At 36.0% G+C, this 15,169-nt stretch overlaps 1 long non-coding RNA gene across 1 annotated transcript; it reads left to right on the top strand.

Annotated features, from left to right (window-relative positions):
- Positions 1-687: 687 nt before the first annotated feature.
- Positions 688-9,175, top strand: LOC123526396 (uncharacterized). The gene is made up of 3 exons (XR_006681578.2): positions 688-761; positions 1,296-1,385; positions 1,652-9,175. It is a non-coding gene; the product is annotated as an uncharacterized LOC123526396 (long non-coding RNA).
- Positions 9,176-15,169: the final 5,994 nt, after the last annotated feature.

Genomic DNA, 15,169 nt, shown 5'->3' with positions numbered 1-15,169 from the left:
CTCACGGAAAAGACAGATCGGAATCGTATACTTCCGAAGGGTTCCGAACATTTCCGGGCCATAGACAAATACCAGTTTTTACCTCCCATAGCTTTTGCAGCAAGTTAAGTGTAATAACTTTTAAATATGTCAATAAAGTTACTTAAGTTTGCGTCATAGCCATCAAAATGTTATATAAATACAGACCTAGTGATCTACGAAAATTGCCGAGTTTTCAGCAGAATTGCCTCGTTTTCGTTTCAAACAAGCGCAAATATGATTATATGTTAATAGGGCTAATTATAGAAAATCGATAATCAGCACTGACATGGAAACTCCTTCAGATTTCCACAGGCGTTGATAATATCAGAAACTAGATGAATGCCAATTAACACTAATTAGCGCAAATTAAGTCGGATCATAGAAATTATGTATTATTTTTTCTGACAAAGCACAAATATTATCAACGGCTTCCCAGGCTAACTCACAGATACACGCACACGCATACGAGCAAGTGCACGCGCACGCACACGCACACGCGCACACAAATACTATCACACTAATTAGCAATTGGATGGACACACACGTACTTATTAGTAATTAAATGAAAATAAAGTTCACTGATAACTGTAATTGATTAAGCTATAATGTTTTAGTATGAAATGACTTTTAACTAAACATCTCATTATGTGTTTATGTTTCCGTTATAGTTACCAAAGTGCAGAAAAGATGTTTGCAAGATGACATCGAGATTAGTGAAGCGCCAAGTAAGGAAAAGAAAGGTAAGACGAATAACAAAAATTAACAGACTGAGATGATTTTGTTGACCAACAGTATTTGCCTATATCATGATTATTAAAAAGTTTACATGTGAAATGTTCTGTAACTTTGACAATTCAATAAAAGGCAAATTGTCAGCACACTTTAACAAAACTTCGTCAAGTAAGTATGTTTTTTCTTCACATCATCATTATTACTTGAGTTTACTTTGATACCAATAAAATCAACCATACGAATGCAGTAAATAAGGTTGCTGAAGTCACCAGATTTCAGATTTCAGATTTATTTAAATCCATGGCATATGATATGCATGTGGAAAAAACAAAGTCAAATAATAAAACAGTCACACATCAGTATTGTACCAAATAGAATGCAGAATTTAGCTTATGAATTTTAAGCTCCCAATGTACTCGAACAGTGCACGAGTGGGTACCCTGTGCTTCTTCTTTCATTCCCGGTTACTGCGTGATGCATATCATATACAGTATCCTATACATTTCTGGAAATACAACCAATTTTATTTTCCAATTTTTCAGCAAGGTTTGAATGGAGTATGCCTCAAACGAAGGACGTTTGTGCCCAGTTTGCACAATGGATAAACATTAAGAAAGGAAACAAGTTACCCAGTAAGTTCATAGGAATATTCGTTCATTTTATGATGATTTTTGTAAGAAAACATTGGTGATATTTTGCACAGAAATGTGGCGGAAACTCTGACTCTTTATTGTGTGACATATTGCTTGAAACAAAACTTAATAGTAGAAAAAAATATGCTCATATTCTGAAAGAAATTTAATTTCTTGATAGGTCCGTAATAAGCACAGAAGATCACGTCGTAGAAAAAATCTGAATATATGTCCTTACTTCCATACTTAACTGAATTCATTTTCAGGTAAACATCAAGTTGAGGAATATTTAAAGGAAAAAGACTGGGGATGCTCATACGTACAGATGCGTACCAAGATAATGAACGAGCAAAATAAGCGTCAGAACCTCCGGGAAAAAAGATTAAAGGAAATAACTGATTGAATTTATAAATTGCGAAAGACAGATATGATTTCTGACTCTTTATGACTGTGTGGATTTTGTGACATACTGCTTGAAAACAAGTTATGCTCTTATTCTGATAATCTCGTGGTAGTGTTTCATCTACATTTTTACAGTGCACGAACTGCATATGGTACGTTCTTGTTTACATGAGTTCTGTTCTGTTCTGAAAACTGTCACATAGTGTTCATAATATACAGTATTTAGACGCCAGAAGGAACGTATTATGTTATGACGCCGATGTCTGTCCGTCCGTCAGCAATTTTGTGTCCGCTCTGTTACTCTTGAACCCCTTAAAGGATTTCGAAGAAACCTGACACGAATGTTCACCATATTGAGACGACGTGCAGAGTGCATGTTTGATGGCTCACTTCAAGGTCAAGGCAACACTTAGAGGTTAAAGGTCATAAAACGTTGTTTCATATCAGCTCAGTTACTCTTGAACTGTTTGAAGGATTTTAAAGGACAAATGTTCACCACATCGAGACGACGTGCAGAGCGAATGTTACGATTGCTTTAATGTCATACTTAGGGTTCAAAGAACATACCTTTGGGCGTATATTGCTCCGCTTTGTGGTGCTCTTGTTAGAATTTATTCGGCAGACGTGGTAGAGTTCTTGGTAACAATGAACCGTATTATTCTATAATGTCATTATTGAAAAATGTTTATTAAACAATGACTTATAAAGTTCTATATAAATGTATTATATTTATGAAACAGTTTAATCTAACGTAAAAATGTATTTGCATAGTGAGTTTCTTTCCTTATGTCTTCCACTGCAGTAAAACAAAGGAATAAACTCTTCCCTTTTCGTTTCATTATATACCATATGGCGTACATAGAAAAAGCAACTGATGACGATGCAGAGTCATTTTCAATATGACTAAATTTAAGTCTTGATCAACGTACAAAAAGCGAAATTTGTATATTTGACAAGAATAAGGTTTCAGTAAAAAAATCTGAAAGAAATGTAAATGACGAGCATAGAGATGGTTGTCAGCATTTGCTATTTTGGTTGTTGATTAAAGTATACGAATAATGTAACAAACTTATTTCTTAAGAACATGTATCTATTAAATACCTGTATAAATTCTGTAAAAGCATTTTGTATTTCACAAGCAAATATGAATAGACAGAAAATATTCCGTATTGTGCCTTTCGTATTATACGTTGCAGGACTACTTACTTTATTAATATGCATTTCCTGCGCAATTCTATAAATAACACACATAAAATTCGTTCAATAACAAAACAACGAACAAGAAGGTGGAGGCATATAATAAAAGGGCTATTATAACAGCAGCTAGAGTTTGGATTTTGGATTTGGCTCTCGTAAATTTTGCATGCGCTCCTCGTTAAATCCGGTCTGATAAAAATCCACTGAAGCCGAATACAAGACCCCAGATCGAGCTACTTTTATAGTAACTCTTTTTTGAATAGGATCAGTCGTACTATCAAAACCAAACTGTCTTTATTTTGACGCTATTGTATTGACTTTGTCATTATATGTTGCTGAACTATAAGGAATTTGTTACTGTTAATTTATTAAAAACATCTTCGACTTTGTCAAAATATTTCGGGCTCCGCATCCAGATGCCCAATTCAGCGGTCATAGGGAACATGAACTAGTTCCCTTTTCTGTATTTATGAAAGAAAGAGCCTAGAATTTATATGCAGACATTATGAAAAATATGGATTTTATATCATACAGAGAAATAGCAATAGTCGTGCCTCATTTCATTAAATGTTTGTTGGGATTCGCATCTAACATTTCTGAACGCAATTTCTGTAAACACACAAAGATAAGAAGTATTTAATTCAAAGTTTGTTGCATGAGTTAGAAATTGTTTCGTAGATGGGTAGGTTCATGTGTTATTAGACTAAATATTTGTGTATAATATCAGAATATTAGAATATCTGTTTCGCCAAGCAATTATTTGCAAGAATGTTTTTGTTAATATTATGGCCGACAAGTCAGTTTCTTTCTTTTTTCTTTTTTTTCTTTTCTTTTCTTTTTTTTTTTTTTTTGCTTGTTTCTTAAATGATTTTATACGCCCGCCTCTGACAATACGGGGCGTATTATGTGAAAAACCTTGGCGGTCGGTCGGTCGGCAATCTGACTAAAGTACTTGATCTTCTAATCTCAAATTAGTCTTCTGTATATTTTCGATTTGTAATATTTCTATTTTCTATTTTTATTTTCGCAAATCTAGTTTGTATATTATTTTTATCAGACGACTTGTTCGAACGTCTCAGTGTAAGAAAAATGTGCAATCAAACCGAGATTCGAACTAGGGACCCCTCGCTTACAAAGTAGGTGCCTTACCGACTTACCGACTGAGCTAACTGGCCATCTGACCATATCCGTACTAAGAATTATAAATATCAAGAACCAAGATTAAATACAGACTAGCCTAATGTTTTAGGTAAGCTCTAATTGGCTAGCGAAAGGGTTGTCAGAACAAGGCTTTAGTCAGATTGGGCGGTCGGCGTCCAAAAGCATGCCCGCTCTCTAAATCGAACGGTTTTCTTCCGATCTTCACAAAACTTGTGGACAAAATATCGATATTCAGCCAAATCGCCTTAGGCACACTTGGATTATGGCCCTTGAATTAGGCCAAAATCGATGACGGTCGTATTTTGTGACAGTCTGCCACTCTTGTTTTAAGACTGAAAAAAAAGAAATATTGGAACATATTCCTGCATCTTGAATATATGATTTAAACTTGCAAATGTTTAGTGTTTGGTATGCTATTACTAAATGTATACTTATGTTGAAACATTCAGATTGAAACTGTGCATTCTTAAATTGTATCTTTGTCATAATGTGTTTGTACTTATGTTGATATTTAAAGGCAATGTAGTACATGCATTGAAATGAATAAATGAAATGTAAAACTAACGTAAGAATGATAGAGTTCTTGTTATAATAGGACATTGAGATCTGTTGTTGTAAATGCATAATACAGGTATAGTACTGTTGTTGAAAATGCATAATACATATTTTGTGCGAACTGTATGAAGGATGTGCCTCCCAAATGTGTCTATGACATTCATCTTTGTATGAGTTTAATGATTTATTGGTAGAAATTCCGTTCATTTTTCATTCTAACACGACCAGCAAATAACCTACATATATGTAGAACTGAATTTCTATCTCGGGAACCACTCGCGTGCAATGACATCATCTGGTCCAGGTGCGTAGCAAGGTCGTAAAAAGTAGTTACCATATTTTCTAACACTGTTGATACTTGTATGTCGTGTTAAAATCGAAATAACAAGTTCCTAAGTGTGATTTATCGAAGAATAACCCAAGTTTTGAGTTCTTATGCGAAACAATATAACGCTCAGGCCTTCGTGATAATTATATTCTTACGCATTAGAACTTAAATACGGGTCATTCTACGATAAACCACGTTTGGGAATTTATTTTTTCTGAAGTATAGTGATAGAACAAAAGCTGAAATTTAAATATTATTATGTTATTATATGAACCAAATATTGTTAATTTTGTTTCAGAGAGATAGTATGAAGAAACAGTGAATCGATCTTTATCTAAATTAATTTTATATCAAATACTTATCTCAAGAGATTTATCAATACTTTTTCGGGTACATCTCGGGTATATGTTTTGTCATATTTTTTTCTGTATTATGGCTTGAAATACTGCTCAATCTTAGTTCGATATATGAAGCTAAAAAGCATTAATAAGCATGTAAGTTGTTTAATGAGCGGTGTTATGTGATGTGTACTTTTGTGCGTATAAACTTTAACTTCTTCTGAATAGGTAGATTTACATTTCAATTTTAAAAAAAGTTATATATTACTAACATAAATCGGCTTTACTACGCATATGAAACTTTTATGTATATCATTTTTCTCTAAAAGAGGGGTGAAATGTCTAAATCAACGTAATAAATTTAATTATTTTATTATTTCGCTTTCGGACTTATATTGTTACTTTGTTCATTACTGATGTAATCAGAGGTGATTCTTAGTATTTTACAACTTACTTTTACTTACTTTTTGATAGATAACTCCATGTATTGTTGTTTTCATGAGTAACAGAGTTCTCCAAAGTTTAAATCATATATTTGAATTTCAGTAGAGTTAATTGCAATCAGATCGCTGTTCACTGGTTTTTGTCTAAATGGTAATATCATTTCCATAATGTGTATGATTTAAAATTTGGATACATGTTTATAGACTCGAATATAAAAGTATATGGATGTATCATCTAACTTGTTGTATGCAAGTGTAGTTGGTCAGTCTATCATTCATTTCATTGGCACCGTAGTATATGTTTTATAATATATGGGAATGGTCTTAACCTGGAAAGTATTAAGTTTATAGTTAAACAAATAAATGTATGCATTCATGTAATCATTTGGTCCCTTTCTCAACATCCGCATAATGTACTCACTTAGTCACTTACTCAACATCCGTACACTCATGTACTCACCCGGTCACTTACTTGCCATCTGTACACTCATATACCCACTCGGTCACTTAACTTCCGTACATGCTTGTACTCATTCAGTCAGTTACTCAACAATCTTACATTCATGTACTCATTTGGTCAGTTATTCAACACTATTACATTTATGTACTCTCACAACATACATACATGTATTGATGCACTTACTCGGTCAGTTACTCATCATTTGAACATACATGTACTTACTCGATCAGTTACGAAACATTCGTACATTAATGCACTTATTCGTTCAGTTACTCAACTTTGTACATCTATGCACTCACTCTGTCACGTACTCGACATCCGTACATTCATAAACTCACTCGGTCATGTTATCACTCTGTCACTCACTTAACATCCGTTCCTCATAGACTCACTCGGTCACATACTCAACACCCGTACACCCATACACTCACTCGGTCAGGTACTCAACACCCGTACACTCATATTATATCGAAAATATCACCATGCACATTTAATCATTTTCTATATGATGTTAAGCCAGACTTTGTATTTTTAAATTTTTAAAGCATCATAATTTCGAATTTCTGTAAAAAAGGAGATATCTATGAGTAAAATTTTAAGACAAATGTGAAATTTGTTTTTTTTTTTTGTTTATTTCTTAAACTCTTATTTATCCATTTTCCCACGTTCTCCTATTTCTGTCTGCCACGCCCTTCTTTTCTGGAGCGGGACTCCTTGAATTAAGGATGTAACCAAAGAAGCCTCGTATGGTAATAGACGATAATGAAAACTAAAGGCATTCAAAGAATAATTCAATATAATCAAATGAAACATCATATGATATACTGACAGGGAACCTTGGAGGAAGTGCTGTATTTAAGAGTCAAGTAAATATCATGAAATACTTTTCCTTCTGCGGCGGACTGATTCTCCAAATGCTTAACATAAAACACCCCTCGGATAAGCGGAACTCTATTATATATATATATTAAATGAATTCATGATCCCAAAGTTCAGAAAATACCCAGAGGTAATAGACAGTGCAACATCAGTCACGCCCCAAACATTGGCTTAAGCGGAACTCTATGTACATTGAATAGAATTCATGATCTCGAAGGACGAGAAAAATATAATAACACTGAATCCAAGTATGGGGGAAAATTTTACGGCCGACACACTTAAAGATTGTTTTTGTGATAGTTAATAAATTCTGTATAAAGATCCTTTGGAAACATAAAATCTAAACAAGCAAGATAATAGCAGACTCGGACTGACTGAGTCTGTTCATGGAAGGTAATGAAAAGTGCAACATTCTCCAATATAGGCTGTATGAATCTCTATCACACAGGTATTGAATGACCTCCACGATCCGAATGGATCAGAAAACATAACCTTACATTTTGATAAAGATGTTTTCTTCATGATGATTGAAAGCCAACTTGACATGACTTATAGATAGTGGGCGGTGAACTTGTAAAGCTTTAAAAGCATCTAAATCAATGGAATTTATTCAAGAATATAAAGTTAAATCGCTATTGTAATTTGTTAAGTCAAAATCATTTTAGTTCAAAATTACAATTAGTGAAAATTCTTTGTTTTATGTAAAGCGGCGATAAAAATACTTAACTCTAACACGACCTGATTTATTTTCCCGTTGAATAAAGAAGGCTGGAAACTGTGTCTTATTATTCAAGAATTATTTTTTTTCTGATGTGACAATCATTACGTAATAGTAACACGCTACTCGTTTTTTAATTGAAAAAGAATAGTACAATAAAGTGAATAGTGCATGCTTAGTAGCTATGTCGAGAGAACGACTTAGTACCTCGTGGGAACGAGTCAGCTATGTCGTGGGAACGACTTATTATCTGGCAGTGTATGTTGGCCCATCTCCGGTAGTGTACGTTGGTCTTTGTCTCTTAAAGCATCACAACGTACGTTAAGACTGGATGCATATATAGGTTATATCACCCCTCCGCCCCACGGTTAATGGTTCCATCATATACTATTCAAAAAAGAAATACTAGACACCACCCTAACCATAGAGCCTGTACCAACAAGTATAATAAAACAAACATTGGAATATGAATGTTGATGTTCTTAATTCGTAGGTTAATTCAATATTTGCGATTTACATTATCTTTGAAGTTCAAGGTTTCACCAAGAAATGCACCAAGATATCTAATTGTGCTTTCACGTTTAACATCATCACCAGCACCAGCATTCAAATTTTAATGGATATTGTGACACATTTGTTCAGTCAAAGTCTGCTATCTAACATAATTAATTTAGTTTTGGAAGTGTTCATTTTCAGATTGTTTCTATTCATCCGGTCATTAATTATAACTGCGCACCTTTCAAGGTCTCTGATCGCTTGTGATTCTACGGAAATATATGTAGGACGAAAGCTTTTCTTTGCTATATGATCATACATACATCGTTAATTAACTCAGAAGGCCTAACTTACCTGCCATATCTTGGACCACAGACAATGTCCACGTTTGTTCCTCGTTCATCTATGACGATCACATGTATAAAGATTCGGAAGATTCACCTTATATCAGAGAAAAACTGTTTTTGCCATTATATGTCATTTGTTATTGGATTTAAATGAAATTGTTAGTTAGGCATGTAGTGAACCAAGGTATCCGTTCGTGGCCTAAACCTGAATGTTGTATATGGCCAAAGTTTTCAGTATAGCATGGATCCATTAAACACAAGAGGTTATTTTAAGAAGATGAAGAAGTCGTTAAGTTATTTATCTATACTCATAGGAAGAGGACAGACATACCGCAACAACGTTTCTAAATCTTCAGAGAGGGGCGATTTACCTTGTATCAAAATCTTGAGATAATCGAATGAAACGAAGATATTCATAAACACATTTTATTCTAGCATAAATGTGTTGTTCTTGGCACAGTATGGAAAACGGGTGTTAACAGAGATTCTCGCATTCATGTGCTGTTAAAAAAAACTTTTATATATGCGCTTTTCGTGACAAAGCCTAAACGTATTATGTATAACGGCCCCAAAACGGATAATTCAAAACATGCAAATTTAACGACGTTGATGTATGATATTTTCATTTATTATTTTTTTTTCGCGTTTAATGCTACAAAATCGTTTGCGCGTGTTCATTTCGTGTTACAACATTTTCAATACCTGTCATGGACATTCTCGATCAAGTCGCCTTGCATGTTTGGTTGGTTGTGTTTTTTGCTTCCAAAGCACCTCTTTGCAGATTTTATGTAAAAATGTGAAGTACCAATAGAAGTTAACAAAAGTTTGAAGAAAAATCAAAAGAATGCTGAATTATAGTTTTAAGTACCGGTAAGCTGCAGCGGTAGCGGTACTTTCTCCTATTAATCATTTATCGAACAAAACATCCCGTGTTACAATCGTCAATAATGTGTTTGACTCGTAATTTAAATTGTCCGGTGAACACTATCTACCAACTGAAAAATATATGATAAATGACTGACTACTGCTGTATATACATATGCTATGTCTGTCTTATGATAGATATATGAACACATATAAGGTCTGCCTTATGATGGATATGTACATGTATATAAATATATATATGTAATGTCTGCCTTATGCTGATTATTCATGTAATGTCTGCCTGATTCGTATTTTGTACGTACAAAAAATTAGGCAGACAAAGAATTTTATATATTTTTCATTTCTCAGTATATAAAAACGCGGCTTTTACTATGCAATCTTTAAAGGTTTTTCATTATAATTGTGCACAACAGACGTCAAAATGTCAATAAATGCAATATATATATAAAGTCTGCCGAATGCTGCTTTTAAACCTACTGTCTGCCTAATGAGGAAAGCAGGGTTATATATATATATATATATATATATATATATATATATATATATATATATATATATATATAAAACATGAAATATTTAATACAGCGCATGCATTTTGTATCTTCTGAAGTGTTTATAAATAATCCTGAGCTTAATAATTTTGTATGAAAATATTTGATAAAGATTTATATTGACTTAGCCTCAGGCAGGTACAGATTAACTTGTTTGTTTCTTCATGTTATGAGTATTTTATGTTTGATTTGGCCTTTGAAAGCACGTTCTACTATTTGTTAGTTAAGAAATAAAGTTTCAATGTATCAACAAAAGAAGACCCATGCATGCATTATTCGATGGTCATATTTGCTCTTTGACTGGTCATAAGTTGTGAGGTTTTTATGTTGTGATCTCCGATACATAATTAACATTCTCTTCCTCTTCACTTTAAAAAGCAGTTTCATCCCTGTCAATGACAGTCTCTGCTGTTTCCACATGTATATGTTTTACATCATCACAAAGGTCTTCAGCAGAAGTGAATTTTAAACATACAATCTTTACCATCATGCTAAATTTCTGTAACAGACTGGTCCATCATCCAAATTTGGCAGTACCACTTATTGTTCAAAGGGGTTTTCATTTTTAGCTCATCTGATTTTTTGAAAAAAAATGATGAGTTATTGTCATCACTTGAGCGGTTGTCGGCGTCGGCGTCTGCGTCGGCGTTGCCTGGTTAAGTTTTATGTTTAGGTCAGCTTTTCTCCTAAACTATCAAAGCTATTGCTTTGAAACTTGGAATACTTGTTCACCATCATAAGCTGACCCTGTACATCAAGAAACATAACTCCATCTTGCTTTTTGCAAGATTTATGGCCCCTTTTGTACTTAGAAAATATCAGATTTCTTGGTTAAGTTTTATGTTTAGGTCAACTTTTCTCCTAAACTATCAAAGCTATTGCTTTGAAACTTGGAATACTTGTTCACCATCATAAGCAGACCCTGTACATCAAGAAACATAACTCCATCTTGCTTTTTGCAAGATTTATTGCCCCTTTTGGACTTAGAAAATCAGTTTTCTTGGTTAAGTTTTATGTTTAGGTCAGCTTTTATCCTAAACTATCATAGCTATTGCTTTAAAACTTGCAACACTTGTTCACCATCATAAGTTGACCCTGTATAGCAAGAAACATAACTCCGTCCTGCTTTTTGCAAGTTTTATGGCCACTTTTGGACTTAGAAAATATCAGATTTCTTGGTTAAGTTTTATGTTTAGGTCAACTTTTTCTCTTAAACTATCAAAGCTATTGCTTTGAAACTTGCAACACTTGTTCACCATCCTAAGCTGACCCTGTACAGCAAGCATCATAACTCCATCCTGCTTTTTGCAATAATTATTGCCCCTTTTGGACTTAGAAAATCATTTTCTTGGTTGAGTATTATGTTTAAGTCAACTTTTCTCATAAACTATCAAACTATTGCTTTAAAACTTGCAACAGTTTTTCACCATCATAAGTGGACACTGTACATCAAGAAACATAACTCTATCCTGCTTTTTGCAAGAATGATGGCCCTTTTTAGACTTAGAAAATCATGGGTAGGACAATATTTCTATTACACAAAAAAAATCAGATGAGCGTCAGCACCCGCAAGGCGGTGCTCTTGTTACCCAAGAATTGACTGTTTCTGAGCATTTTTTTTTTTTATGCCCCCGAAGGGAGGCATATTAGTTTTCAGATGTCCATCCGTTCGTTCGTTAGTTAGTTCGTTCGTCACAACGTTAACTTTTTGCATGAAGGCGCTTTACTCATTAACCACTGCACCCAGGACCTTCAAACTTTACATGCTGATAGTACTTATTGAATACACAACCCCTACTGACTTTGGGGTCACCTGGTCAAAGGTCAAGGTCACAGGGGCCAAATGTTAACTTTTTGCATGAAGGCACTTTACTCGCGAACCCAAGCACCCAGGACCTTCAAACTTCACATGCTGATAGTACTTATTGAGTACATGACCCCTACTGATTTTGGGATCACCAGGTCAAAGGTCAAGGTCACAGGGGCCAATGTTAACTTTTTGCATGAAGGCACTTTAGTCGCGAACCACTGCACCCAGGACCTTCAAACTTCACATGCTGATAGTACCTATTGAGTACACCACCCCTATTGACTTTTGGGTCACCAGGTCAAAGGTCAAGGTCACAGGGGCCAATGTTAACTTTTTGCATGAAGGCACTTTACTCACAAACCAATGCACCAAGGACCTTCAGACTTCACATGCTGATAGTACTTATTGAGTACACAACCCCTATTGACTTTGGGGTCACCAGGTCAAAGGTCAGGGTGCTGCGGGGGCATTTGTCACCATTAGTGACAGCTCTTGTTTGACCATTGGCTCAGCTTTACCCGCCCTAAAAAAAAGGGGCCTTTGTCCAATTTTAAACTAAAAGCCTTCTTTATAGCAGATTTTTCCCCTGCCTTAAAAGCCTTTGTCCAAGTTCTAACCCCTAACCCAAGAAATTCTCTGGGGTTTTTGAAGGCCTTTACATGTGACTGGTGGGCGACGAGACGACAGAGGCCTTAGGGGCCTTTGTCGACCCACCGTTGTAGCCTTGGTAGGGGGAGTATATAGCCTATGTATAAGAATTTAACTACAAGGCCTTCGTATAAGGAAAAGGCCTTCGTATAGCGGCCTATATATAGTATTATCCTAACCCTACCTAACCCTAACCAAACCTAACCCTAACCCAAAACCCAAACCCCAAACCCCTAACCCTAAACCCTAACCCTAACCCTAACCCTAACCCTAACCCTAACCCTAACCCTAACCCTAACCCTAACCCCAACCCCAACCCTAACCCTAACCCTAACCCTAACCCTACCTAAACCAAACCCTAACCCTAACCCTAAACCCTAACCCAAAACCCAAACCCCAAACCCTAACCCTAACCCTAACCCTAACCTAACCCTAACCCTAAACCCTAACCCTAACCCTAACCCAAACCCCCAAACCCCAACCTAACCCTAACCCTAACCTAACCCAAACCCCTAACCCTAAACCCTAACCCAAACCCCAAACCCCTAACCCTAACCCTAACCCTAAACCCTAACCCTAACCCAAACCCCTAACCCTAACCCTAACCTAACCCTAACCCTAACCCTAACCCTAACCCTAACCCTAACCCTAACCCTAACCCAAACCCCTAACCCTAACCCTAACCCTAACCCTAACCCTAACCCTAACCCTAACCTAACCTAACCCTAACCCTAACCCTAACCCTAACCCTACCCCTAACCCTAACCCTAACCCTAACCCTAACCCTAACCCTAACCCTAACCCTAACCCTAACCCTAACCCTAACCCTAACCCTAACCCTAACCCTAACCCTAACCCTAACCCTAACCCTAACCCTAACCCTAACCCTAACCCTAACCCTAACCCTAACCCTAACCCTAACCCTAACCCTAAACCCTAACCCTAACCCTAACCCTAACCCTAACCCTAACCCTATGCTAAGCCTAAGTTTAAAGGCCTTTGTATATAAACTATTCGACACTTTGAAAAATTTCACTGAAAAGCAACCCAAAGTTAAAAGGCCTTTATAATAAGCAATTCGACACTTAGAAAAGTTTCACTGAAAGCTAAGCCTAAATTAAAAGGCCTTTGTATAGAAACAATTCGACACTTTTTAAGTTATGCTCAGCCTAAGTTAAAAGGCCTTTGTATATAAGCAATTCGCAGTTCTAGCAGTTCTAGCCGTCCTAGACAAAAGGCCTTTGTCCCAGCTTTAACTAAAGAGCCTTCATATAGCAGCATTTTTGCCCTAGCCTTAAAGCCTTTGTCCAAGTTCTAACCCTAACCCAACAAATTCTCTAGGTATTTGAAGGCCTTTACATGTACTGGAGGGCGCCGACACGACAGAGGCCTTCGGCCTTTGTTCGGGCCCGCGTTGTAGCCTTTTGTAGCGGAGTATATGGCCTATGTATAAGAATTTAATTACAAGGCCTACATATAAGGAAAAGGCCTTCGTATAGCGGCCTATGTATGGTATTATCCTGTCCCTAAACCCTAAACCCTAACCCTAACCCTAACCCTAACCCTAACCCTAACCCTAACCCTAACCCTAACCCTAACCCTAAACCCTAACCCTAACCCTAACCCTAACCCTAACCCTAACCCTAACCCTAAACCCTAACCCTAACCCTAACCCTAACCCTAACCCTAACCGAACTTGACCTAGATATCATCAAGAGGAACATTCTGATCATTTTTCATGAAGATCCATTGAGAAACATGGCCTCTAGAGACGTCACAAGGTTTTTCTATTTTTTGACCTACTGACCTAGTTTTTGACCACACGTAACCCAGTTTCAAACCTGACCTAGATATCATCTTGGTGAACATTCTCACCATTTTTCATGAAGATCCATTGAGAAATATGGCCTCTAGAGAGGTCACAATGTTTTTCTATTTTTAGACCTACTGACCTAGTTTTTGACCCCACGTGACCCAGTTTCGAACTTGTCCTAGATATCATCAAGGTGAACATTCTGACCAATTTTCATGAAGATCTCATGAAAAATATGGCCTCTAGAGAGGTCACAATGTTTTTCTATTTTTAGACCTACTGACCTAGTTTTTGACCGCACGTGACCCAGTTTCGAACTTAACCTAGATATCATCAAGATGAACATTCTGACCAACTTTCATAAAGATCCCATGAAAAATGTGACCTCTAGAGTGGTCACAAGCAAAAGTTTACGCACGCACGAACGCACGGACGGACGGACGACGGACGCCACGCGATCACAAAAGCTCACCTTGTCACTTTGTGACAGGTGAGCTAAAAAATAGTAATTTTGGATATTATTTAATAATTTTTACATATAACAATGAGGAAATTAATCTCCTTTTGATACATGTAAGCTTTATTTGAATTTATGGCCAATTCATGATATAATCCACATTCAAACTTGTCGGAAGTGATAGAAATTTCATTGGAAATTGTTTCCACTATTTGGTCTTTTGTGTATTTGACACAAGTGGGGATACTGCCAATATGGAACTAGAGCTGTCACAGGAGACAGTGTGCCCGACTATTT

This window comes from Mercenaria mercenaria, chromosome 1, assembly GCF_021730395.1.
Source record: "Mercenaria mercenaria strain notata chromosome 1, MADL_Memer_1, whole genome shotgun sequence".
Classification (NCBI taxonomy): domain Eukaryota; kingdom Metazoa; phylum Mollusca; class Bivalvia; order Venerida; family Veneridae; genus Mercenaria; species Mercenaria mercenaria.
The sequence above is the reverse complement of the archived record's forward strand: the minus strand, read 5'-3'. Positions and strand labels throughout refer to the sequence as shown.